The 12,208-nt window shown below is 46.4% G+C and overlaps 1 protein-coding gene across 1 annotated transcript in view; it reads right to left on the bottom strand.

The window, feature by feature from the left end:
* The window catches only part of CHST8 (carbohydrate sulfotransferase 8), a 307,225-nt gene extending 298,454 nt beyond the window's left edge, over window positions 1-8,771 (bottom strand). Inside the window, exon 1 of the mRNA XM_007671503.3 lies at window positions 8,607-8,771. The gene's annotated coding sequence lies outside the window, so the exon portion shown is untranslated. The remainder of the gene's footprint in view (window positions 1-8,606) is intronic.
* Window positions 8,772-12,208: the final 3,437 nt, after the last annotated feature.

The following is a 12,208-nucleotide window of genomic DNA, read 5'->3' as shown; positions in this document are numbered from 1 at the left end:
ACTTTAAAGATGAGTTAACTGAGGCACAGAGAAGTGAGGTGACTTGCCCTAGGTCACCCAGCAGACAAGTGGCAGAGCCAGGAACAGAATCCAGATCTTTCTGATTCCCTGACCCATGCTCTATCCACTAGGGTCCAGGACCAACCTTTCTAGAGACTTTCAGGGGATGGGAACCTGAAACCAGCCCACAAGTGTCTGCTCTTCCTTCTCTAAATCAAAGCTCTGACTGGACTGGCACCAGGTACGGTGCATCAACCATCATCATCATCAAAGGCATTTTTTGAGCACTTACTTTGTGCAGAGCAATGTTTTAAGTGCTTGGGAGAATACAGTACAACAGAGTTGACAGACACATCCCCGAACCACAACAAACCTACAGTCTAGAGGGGGCGATTCGTGTGCCGAGGACTCAACTAGGCCTATAGGAAGAGACAATGGAAGTAATAGACTCCCCTTTCCCTCCAAGTGTTTAGCATGTAATTAGGACTTGTCTTATGCCACTGAGCCATTTCTAACCCATAGCAACACCGCAGACTCATCTCTCCCAAACGCCCCTGACCCCACATCTGCAATTGTTCTGGTAGTGTATCCGTAGAGTTTTCTTCGTAAAAATATGGACGTGGTTTACCATTGCCTCTTTCCATGTAGTAAACTTGAGTCTCCGCTCTCGGCTCTCTCCCATGCCGCTGCTGCCCAGCATGGGTGAGTTTTGACTGGTAGCAGATTGTAGCTAACCACTGCCCAAGCTAGGAATGGAATGGATATGCCTCTGCTTGACTCTCCCTCCCATAGCCGAGACAGGTAGACTACTGGAAACTCTCCAGGTGTGACCCTGAGAGGGGGAATTAGGACTATAAAATCAAATTAAGAATTTGCCATCTAACTCGGCCTGTGATCACACAAGCAAAGGGAAGCGCTGAGAAAGTATCCCATGAATTTGACCAATCTAAACAGTCTGGATAATCCAGTGAAAATAAATCCCATCTCTTAATATCGATCAGTGATATTTTTTGAATGCTTACTCTGTGCTACGTGGTTGGGAAAGTACAACAGAGTAAGTAGACACGATCCCTAACCTCAAGAAACTCACAATCAAGTGGGCATTTTTGGCTTGAAGGATAATGACCCACTTTCCCCCTCTGCCAATGTAAACAGAAGCTTGGTATATAGGTGAGCTTTGAATTCTGATTTTGCATTTATTCTGGTCACAGTTGCCAAATCAAATGTGCTTCTTTCAGCAAATGTTTTATTTAGATTCGCATCTTGAACTCTGTTGGCAGCCTTTATTTCCATGGTTGCATTGCTTCAGAGGTGAAATAAACTTTTTCTTTCACTCATTCAATCATATTTATTGAGAGCTTACTTCATTCAATTGTATTTATTGAGTGCTTACTGTATGCAAAGCACTGTACTAAGAGCTTGGGAGAGTACACTGTACCCATAAATGGACACAATCCCTGCCCACAGGGAGGGAAATTTACTCCCCAAGTCTAGAAGTTCTTTTAGTGAAGCACCTGCCAATATATACTGTTCTTGCGAAGGGTCAACCTCCCACATTCTGAAGATCCCATCTGATCTTTGGTAAATGGTGGGGACAGTCATCACTTGCACTTATTGGGCAGCCATTTCTGGGAACTGGTCATAGGAGTCAGCCCTCAGAATCCACCAAAGAGATCCCGGGATCAGGGGTCGAAGCTGAGAAGGGCTGTTTGAGACTACAGTCCTGAAAGCTTGCAGTTAGGTCAGAACCTGAATAATGATGATACTATTGATGATGGTAGAAGCAGCATGGCTCAGTGGAAAGAGTCCGGGCTTCAGAGTCAGAGGTCATGGGTTCGAATCCCGGATCTGCCACTTAGCTGTGTGACTGTGGGCAAGTCACTTAACTTCTCTGTGCCTCAGTTCCCCCATCTGTAAAATGGGGATTAACTGTGAGCCTCACGTGGAAGAACGTGATTACCCTGCATCTACCCCAGTGCTTAGAACAGTGCTCTGCACATAGTAAGTGCTTAACAAATTCCAACATTATTATTATTTGTTAAGCACTTACTATGTGCCCAGCACTGTCCCAAGCACCGGGGTAGATAAAAGGTAATCAGGTTGGACACAGTCCCTGTCCCACAAGGGGCTCACTGTCTTAATCTCCATTTTACAGATGAGGTAACTGAGGACCAGAGAAGTTAAGTGACTTGCCTAAGGTCACACAGCAGACCTTGTGGTGGAGCTAGGATTAGAACCCACGTCCTCTGACTTTCAAGCCCATGCTCTTGCCGTGGGCCATGCTGATGAAATTGCTCCATATATTTGAAGTCATCCTGTTTCTGACCACCACTACCTGAAACGGAAAGGTCTCAGTAGAGTCCTAGTGGCTTAGTGGAAAGAGCACGGGCCCAGGAGTCAAAAGGACCTGGGATCTAACTCCAACTCTGCCACTTGTCTGCTCTGTGACCTTAAGCAATTTACTTAACTTCTCTGGGCCTCAGTTACCTCATCTGTAGAATGGGGTACAAGACTGTGAGCCCCATGTGGGACACGGACTGTGTATAACCAGATTGGCTTGTGTCTACTCCAGCATTTAGTATAGTGCCTTGCACGTTGTAAGTGCTTAACAAATAGCATAAAGAAAAAGTATAAGCAAGAGGATGCTTTCTGAACTTTTGCACAGTGGCAAGTACTTTCTAAAGAAGGTGGTTGGGGGTGAGAGGACAGGAAAACTGAGGAATCCTGGACCCTGGATTTTGCTCTTGGCTCCAATACGGCCCAGTTGAGGAGCTTGATGCAAAAACTAGAATTTAAGTTCTGTGTGCCTCCACTTCCCCTCCTATAAAATGGGAAAATAACCTTCATTTAGATGTTATTGGTGGCAGATGTGGAAGTGCTCTGAAAACTTTGGTAAAAAGTGCCTCATTCTGAAGTTCACTATTATACAATACAGAGCTCTTCCTCTAGACTACAAACTCACTGTGGGTAGGGAATGTGTCTGTTATATTGTACTATCCCAAGTGCTTTAATAAAGTGCTCTGTACACAGTATGCATTCAATAAATTTGATTGACTGACATGCTGGTGCATCTGTGACCACCACACTCATATTGCCTTAATATTTGTGGTACTTAAGTACTCACTAGGTGCCAAGCCCTGTACTAAGCACTGGGGTGGAATCGAGATAATCAAATTGGGCACAGTCCCTCTCTCACATAGAGTTCACAGCCTAGATAGGCGTGAGAACATATATTTAATCCCCATTTTACTGTTGAGAAAATAAAGACACCAAGAAGGGGCAGGTGAATCACGGAACCGGGATTAGAATCCAGGTCCTCTGACTCCCACGCTCATGATCTTTCCACTAAGACACGCTGCTTTGCTTGAACCCCAGATTCACATCACCAGCATATCTCCTCTTGGTAACATTAAAGCGGTTTATGAAAAAAAATCACGTTCTCTAGAAGTGGAAGCATTTACCATGAAAACACTCTAAGTGTGAGATTCTGTAAACAGTTGAGGCTGCCTTGGAATAAATATGGCCATTGTGACAATCAGGCCCTAAAAGCCTCCTGTATGCACTCCATGGCTTTCCAGAAAGGTTACTTTTGAGATAGAATCAATATTGTTTCTTATTGTCGACCCAAGTGAAAACAGACATTTCACATCCTGCCTACTAAGTCTCCAATTCTGAATTTTTAACCAACCAGGGAACAACTTGGGCTGGCAAGGACTGTTCCTTAACAACACCGGTAACTAGATAGCTTTACGTCTTTTATAATAGAAATGTGAAACTCACAACTTCTTCCCTGAACAAGTTGTAAAATCAGCCTTCTGCCACAGCAACTGATGTGATGCTTAAGTTAAATACCCTCTAGTTCAATCATTTATTGAGCACCTAAGATTTTCGGAGAGTACTACAGAAATTAGCATGCCTGATCACTTCCTTTTAGGAGTTTATACTCTACCAGAGAAATCAGATCTTTAAATATATTATAGAAAGGAGTAGCAATTCTGGGTATTAAATAAGTAACTAAGTGCTATGGAGGTTGTCAGTATTTAAATGTTCAGGAGGCATAGTAGGGCTGAAGCTGCAGTTGGATGATATAAAGAGTGGAGATTGGAAGTTAATCAAGGGAGACTTCCAGGAGGAGATATGATTTCAGAAGGGCTTTGAATATGGGGAGAGCAGGCAGGAGAGAGGATGTGAGAAATTAAGACACTGGAAAAAATAAGAGTTCTCTTTCCTGCAGTGAAGTCGATAGGACTTTAATCTCCTCATTTCACCATTTTTAGGTATTGAGCGTTTTTTTCCCCCTTATTTAAAATTGGTCTTTTTATGTAAAGTAGCATAAGAGAGCAGCAACCACCTCCATAATCACAGCTCGCTTTTCACTGAAAAGTATTTTGTCATTTCAACAGGAACCACAAAACGTAGTTACCATCCAGATACATTTTTTTCCCCAACATGTTTTCAACAACAGTTTGGGCATGAAAAATTCCCACTGGGAAATAAATACTGAACACAGAAGACAATATGTACTGTTGTAATAGCTTCATTTTAATTGCTGGACATCACAATGCTGACATATTGATCTCTTCTCTAAGCATTATATTAATCTTTTGTTAATAACTCATTATATTCTGATTAGCTGAATCATTTGGATAATTTTTATGCACTGTTTACTGATTTTAATTGTGATAATAGTTTATTAAAGAACTGACAAGTCCGTTTATCTGCATTACTTTCCCACATCTTTATAATAATCACACAATATACTGCTCTAGTATCTCCACCTGACAGAGATAAGATAAAGCAAAGGCAAAGGAGAGTTGGGTGTGGGGGGAAATTTGTGTATTCTTCCACAAGAGCAAGAGCCCTGCATATCAATTAGATATTGTGGACTTGAGATAAGAAGCATTTGCAACTAATTGGGCAGATGGGTAATTTTGTTGTAGTGTCTCACTGATAAATCACCCTTTAGGGTCCCCAATAAGAGGCAGAAAAAGAACGCCCTGCTCTAGCTGTTAACCAAACTTGTTACAACTGTCCTGTCAAGTCATCTAAATGAGGATTCTACATCAGGGTCCCAGTTACTTGTGTCATGACAACTAATCAGATTCAGACGGCTTGGAGCAAATTTATACAGCGCTATTTACCTACCACCACTGTGGACTAATCATCAGAAAGAAATATGAGCTTTTACAAAGAGCCATCCTGCTTGTCATCAGCAAAAATGTAAAATGCATGGTAAGCCATTGATTTTTTTTGGCAGTAATTGTGAGTGAAGAGCAATACAAAGAGTCCAGATACATTTTCCAAGTAGGAAAATTCAACTTGGCTATTTTAAAAATGAAATGAAGAATCATTAAGATGTAAGAGGAGCCATTTAGACAAACTTTGCAAATACCATAAAGCATGAAGTTAGAGAACTTTTTTAGACTCTTTAGCATACAGCAGCAAGGATTTCAACACAGGTTTAAAAAGCTAAATTTACTGATGCTCAGCATCAGTAAATGTTCATTACTCAAATAGCAAATGTGCCGGCCATTTCCCAAGAGACATTTTGGTTATAAGCCTATCAAAAGAAACTAGAGTCACAAAATATCCTTCTCTCAAAATATGCAGCACAGAAAACTTTCAAAAACTCAAAAGGTCAGACAAGTACATTTTAGATCTTTCATCTTCCCATCCTCTAAAATGCAAAGAAAAATCAGAATGCAATGTTTCATTCTACAACCCTGATGATTTATAAATAAATCATACACACTTGCTGATTGATGCCTCCTTGTGAATAATTAATCCTTGACCTTATGTGAAGCATCATTGACTTTTAAAAATTGGGGTCTTTTTTAAATCCAAGGCAGAAGGAAAGTCATGCATATTAACCCAGGTAGCAGGTAAGTAAATATAGTACTACAGCATGTGTGTATGTTTGTGTTTGGCTATGAATATGAATGTAGGAGGGAGTGCTTAAGGCAAGTGTGGGAGGCAAAGCACAGGGAGAGAGAAATGCACGTCTGCTTCCTGAATTCTTTTAAAGATTTTCTGTGTTCAATCCTACCAGGATTATTTCATTTAATTGGTTCTTTGACTATCAATCTCTGCTGTGATTTGGATTTGATTCTTGCCGATGGGTTTGCTGCAGAGAAGAGAGATTTGATTACTAGAAGCCTCGGTTCTGCCATGCTTCTCCATGAACCAACCAGATGGTTCCATGGGATGCTGGCTGCTAAATTTTTTCATACTCCCTTTTACCCTCCCATTCCCTTTCCCTTTTTTAAAAATTCACTTTGTTCAGCAGCAGAACTTAAATAACTCCAAAGATCACTGCCATTCTCCTGGACTAGCCTGGGTAGCAGGTGTTAGCGAAAACTGGATTTGGAAGCTCGCTCATGGATTCAAAAGAGGATCTTAACACTTATCCTGAAAGCCATAGAACTTCTGTGGCCTACCTGTGAAATAAGCAGAGCCCGTGGTCATGAAAGGAATTTCTGAAAAGGCAGCTCCCTCATAAGGAACTGGAGTGAGCTTCCTCTCCAATGGAAGAGAAATCAGATGATGTATTTCACCTGTATAATGGGGATGACCTACCTGCTTTCTCTCCCCATATGGAACAGCGACTGTGTCTGACCTGTGAGTCTTCTATCAACCCAGTGCACACAGTACATTCCTTGGCACCCAGCAAGCATCTTAAATACCACAATTATTATTATTATTATTATTATTACCCTCCCTTATGAGATCGCTGAGGCTGTCCCCTAAATACCTGGGCCTCGGGCCCCAAATGAAAGTCCTGCTTCTGCCCTTTTTGAAAGATTTTTAACTTTTTCCAATCTCACTACACACTCAGGTTATGCGCAAGTTCTCCAACTAAATATTCCTTTGAACATTGTCAAAAGAATCCCACCCTCCCTTCATTTTGGAAGCTGCATGAATTACCCATTTCCATTGGAAAAAAATTAGCATCAAGAAAAAGCCAAAACAAGCCAAAGCAGCCCCCCCCCAAAAAAAACTCACTTTCAAGACACAACTTCATTTCTCCTTTGTCCCGATTATATTAGGTCATTTTAAGGAAGAATCCTTCAGTTTAGAGAAGGCTCTGTTTTCCATCAGGAGGGGCGCACCTAAGGCCAGCAGGGAGTCACTGCTTTTAGGGGTGTAAATGCCTTCAAAGAGAGAGGGTTCAGATCTCCAACACAAATGAAGTCAGAAACGGGGGGCGGGGGGGCAGCTCTCCCGGTCAAACAAATGATGACAGATAGAGCGTGCAATCGACATGAAACGCTAGAGGAAGAATTCCTCATTAAATGCTCACCATTTGAGCCCCGATGTAGTATGTGCAGGACACATTTTTATGGGCTTATTAAAACGGTCCGATTTATGAATGTTGTGGGTGGGCTGATGTTTGATTAAAGGGGACAAAAATCTCCCGGTAAGGTATACAAAAAGTTGGGCACATCTTAAACCACTCTGTCCAAAAGCATCATTAATCCACTCAAGTTATGGCTCAGGGTGTAAATACGTATTTCAGCACCTTTGACATTTGTATGATAAATATGTATTTAGGGACTCGTTATGAAGTCTGTCAATACGTGAATATGAACCTGGGGTTTTCCAACAGGCTGATTTTTAACCTGTTAAACCGTAACAGCTCCTTCTAGATTGGCATGGACTGGTATGTCATTGAGGACTTAGATGGAGAATTAAAGCCCTCTGGATCTCCCGAGCTGCTGGGTCCCGACCAGCAGTACATCTGTATGCTAAAAGCTCAGTCATGTTCTTTCCCTGGAAAAGCGGGACTTAATAAATGGCACCCCTAGGGGAGGGGAGCCCGTCTTCCTGGAAGAAGGATGGAACTCTTTAAGTTCGCAAAATGATCTTGGGGTTTGGGAAGATATAATGAAAAGCTTCACCGAGGTGAGAGGGCAGGAAGGGTAGACTCCGATTTTATGATCGGAGCACCAAGGAAAAGGGAGGAAACAGAAGAATATTGACGACACGGAGGGTCTTCTACCTAAAGTTTTCTTGTTCCAAAAAATAATTTTCAAAAATAATCTCGGTCAGCTTTGTCTACAGCTTTCCTCACAAAGCATTTTTTTTTTATAGCGGAGTATTGTCTTTGAATACATTTTTTTTTCTTGGAAAGGCTGAAGCCCCTCCATGGATCCCCGCAAGGGCAGCTCTGCTATCCTTTTTCCCTCCCGTTTTCACTTTTCCTTGAGCGGGCGGGAGGAGAAAAGGTGAGGCGATGCCGCTTAGCCTGAGCCAAACCACCGCCCTCTCCATCAAAAGTCTAATTAAAGTTCCCCGGATTCCCACGCAACTCCGGGCGCCACTTTTTGCCCGGGAATCCAGGGCCAGTTGTGGGGTGGGGGGAAAAAAAGGACCGGTCATCCCGCCCCCCACCACGCGATCCCGGGAGGGCGTCTGGACCCTGATCGGGGGTCCTGGTTCCCGGCAGGGCAGGAAAGGGGAGACGACCCCCACCCCCTCTTCGCCCCTCCCTCGCTAAGCCCAGGGTCACTGATGGAGGGGGCTGGCGAGGGATGGAGAGGGGCGCCGCACCTGACCTGGAGGGGAGGCCAGGGGGCCGGGGGAAGAGTTGGGCAGGGTCCACTAACCTGCAGAAGAGCTCGCAGGCTGCGAAGTCCCGCTGCGGGCGCTGGTCCAGAGGCGGGGAGGTAGGGGGAGATGCACGCAGGCTCTCTCCTTTTCTCCCCCTCTTTCTTTCTCTTTTTCCGTCTCTCCGCCGTCCTTGGCTCCTCCGGGGCCCGATCCACGTTCCCTCCCCGCCCTCCCCCGCCCCGGGCTGCGGGAGGAGAGCCCCTCTCCTCTTCCCCCTCCCGGCCCCCGCCCCCGGCTGGGCTCCGCTTCTCCGGGCTCCGCCTGCCCAACAGGAGGAAACTCCGCTGGGGAGGAGGAAAGTGGGACAAGCCACCCGGAGATCAGAGGCTCCGGATTCCCTCCCCGCCTTCCCGTTCTCCCCTCCCCCTCCGCCCCGCCCCCCTTCCCCTCCTCCTCCTCCTCCTCCCTTCTCTTCCTCCTCCTCCTCCTCCTCCTCCTCGGCCTGTCCGGGATGTCTCCAGCCAAGTGTCCCTGCAGCCCCCGGCCGGGGCGAGGGGACCCCGGGGAAGATGGGGCCAGGCTGCCTCCCGCCCTCTTTGCTCCATAGCAACCGGGGGCAGAGAGTGTGTGTGTGTCCCCTCCCCGGCCACACCTTGTCCCCGGGACCGAGGGTCTCCCTCTTAGCACCCCCCATCCGTGGCCACACCTTCGTCCCCCGGGTGGCCTCCTCCTCCACCCCCGGACGCGGGCTCGGCAACCGGCAAAGCCCCGCGACCTCGCCGACGCCACTCCTGGATAGCGCCGGGTGGAGCCGGGGATGCGCCCGGGCGCAAAGGCGAGGGATGGGGCGGGGGGGGGGGGGGGGGAAGCGGGATTGTTTGCTCCCGGGCGTAAAGATGAGGGATCAGGGGCTGCGCCTGGGCGCAAAGGTGAAGGATCAGGGGCTGCGCCTGGGCGCGAAGAGGAGGGAAAGGGGCTACGCCCAGGCGCAAAGGAGAGGGATCGGGAACTGCGCCCAGGCGCAAAGGTACGAGACGAGGGACTGCGCTTGGGTGCAAAGAAGAGGGACGGGGGCTACGCCCAGGCACAAAGGCGAGGGATCCGAGGCTGCGCCCGAACGCAAAGGCGAGGGATCGGGGCTGCACCTGGGCTCAAAGGTGAGGGATCGGGGGTTACACCCAGGCGTAAAGGCGCAAGATCAGGGGTTGCGCCCAGACGCAAAGGAGAGGGATCAGGGGTTACACCTCAGGCGCAAAGGAGAAAAAGGCCAAGGATGGGGGCTGCGCCCAGGCTCAAAGGCGAAGGATCAGGGGCTGCGCCCTGGCGCAAAGACAAGGGATCAGGGGCTGAGCTCGGGTGCAAAGGTGAGGGATCGGGGGATGCGCCCAGGTGCAAAGTAAAGGGATCGGGAACTGCGCCCAATGGAGAAGAAGCAGCAGAGGGGGGGAGAAAGTGCGGATTGGGAAGAGAATCTGAGGTGTGAATTTACAAAATGGTTTGTCTCTCAAGTACCCATTCTCCTGGATTTCCAAGGGTGCTTGCCCTGCAAGGAATTAGCCGCTCCGCTCCGTTAGCCCCCACCAGAGGGGCCGTATGAGACAGCTAAAGAAGAGAGTGCCTGTCATGAAGTAGTTCCATAAATCGGTGTCTGCAGCTCCACGCATTATGGAGCGGCCTTTTGAGTTGTGTAATAGAAGAGGTTGTTCGAGCAATGAAATTTATTGAGGGCTCACTGTGTGCAGAGCACTGTACTAAGCATTTGGGAGAGTATGATGAAACTGGGTCGTTCACAGCCTAAATAAAAAGTTGAAGGAAAGGGAACCCTGTTGGAGGATTTCCTAATTTTCCCCATTAACCAAATTTTTTATAAGAAAATGCCCAAGAAAGGATGTATTTTAATGACTCCTGGAATTTCATTCTAGGAAAACTTAGGCTGCTCCCTCCAGGGTGGCTTTTACTGGAGAAAATCAGGAATTCAGACTTGCCATTAAGGCAGTAACCAAGGCTAGTTTCACAGAGAAGCGATGTCTCATCCTAATAAACAGTAGCAAAAGTGGAGGAGAGTCGGTGAAAGATTGCGGGGATGGACTCAGAACGGTCCATGCAATAGCAGGTGTATGTCTGTGCCTGAATGGGCATCAAGGTGCCTTTGTCCCGGAGCTGGGAGCCGAGTCGGAATAATGTCACTGTGGAAGGGATGTCTCTTGCACACTCTGCTGGTGGAATTTTTTTTTTCCTCTTCCAGAGGCAACTCACCTTTCCCAGGGAAGAGGAACAGACTAGTCAAGAAAGGTAGAAATACCTTTGCAATAATAACAGTAACAGCACTTCAGCACTTACTATGTGCCAGGCACTGTACAAACCACAGGGGTGGATGTAAGTAAATCAACTTGGACACAGTCCCTGTCCCATGTGGGGCTCACAGTCTTAATCCCCATTTTATAGATGAGTTAACTGTGACACAGAGAAGTGAAGTGACTTACCCAAGATCACACAGAAGACAAGTGGCAGAGCCAGGATTAGAACCCATGACCTCCTGGCTCCCAGGCCCATGCTCTATCCACCACACCATGCTGCTTCTATCTGCTTCTATCTACTTCTATCCACTATGCCATTCTGCTCCTTTCCAAGAAAGGAACTGAAACTGAGGCCTCACCTGATTCCTAACATTTGAAAGTCAGAGAATAGTGTGAAGGTCTGACATACCTAGAAGCAGCGTGGCTCAGTGGAAAGAGCATGGGCTTTGGAGTCAGGGCTCCTGAGTTCGAATCCCAGCTCTGCCACTTGTCGGCTGTGTGACTGTGGGCAAGTCACTTCACTTCTCTGGGCCTCAGTTCCCTCATCTGTAAAATGGGGATTAAGACTGTGAGCCCCACGTGGGACAACCTGATTCCCCTGTGTCTACCCCAGTGCTTAGAACAGTGCTCGGCACATAGTAAGCGCTTAACAAATACCAACATTATTATTATTATTATTATTATTATACCTACCTAGTAAATACCACGGTACCTAATTTAGAGCTATAATCATATTTGTGGTATTTGTGATGAGCTTACTATGTGACAAACCCTGTACCAAGTGCTGGGATGGATACAGGATAACCATGTCAGATACATATCCCTGTCCCTGTCCCAGATCAGGAGCACAGTCTAAAGACTACATAGCCTGTGGGCAACAGAAAATATGCTTTCTCCACAAGAGAGGCTGAGAATAAAATTTGAGAATCCTCAGGTTGCGAGGAACCTACCTAAAATATCTAACCCAGCCCTTCCCTTCTGGTTTAATTTAAGCCTCCTAGAAAGATGGGAGTCTATTTTAATCTCTTCAGGGGATAAAAGAGAAAGGCCCTCTGGGGATAACGTGGTCAAATTCCTCACCTCCAGGTGCAGGTGAGAAAACCTATCGAGGCAGGTGATTGCCTATTATTTATTAAAGATTTTCAGGAGTGGAGCCTTCCTGTCTTTGGCAGCCCATCCTGCTGAGTCATCACCCAGAGGGTCAGGAAGTTCTCCCTTGTGCCCAACCCAAATGTCTCCTTTCTTTGGTTCTCAGTGGACGTTAGGACCACTGGTCAATATCCTCCCTGGAGTAACGGTTTAAGTACTTGAACACAAGTAACTCACACTTCATCCTTCTCCAGGTCAAACAACCTCGTTCT

Source organism: Ornithorhynchus anatinus, chromosome 11, assembly GCF_004115215.2.
Source record: "Ornithorhynchus anatinus isolate Pmale09 chromosome 11, mOrnAna1.pri.v4, whole genome shotgun sequence".
NCBI lineage: Eukaryota > Metazoa > Chordata > Mammalia > Monotremata > Ornithorhynchidae > Ornithorhynchus > Ornithorhynchus anatinus.
Note: the sequence above shows the minus strand (reverse complement) of the source record. Positions and strands in the feature narration are given on the sequence as shown.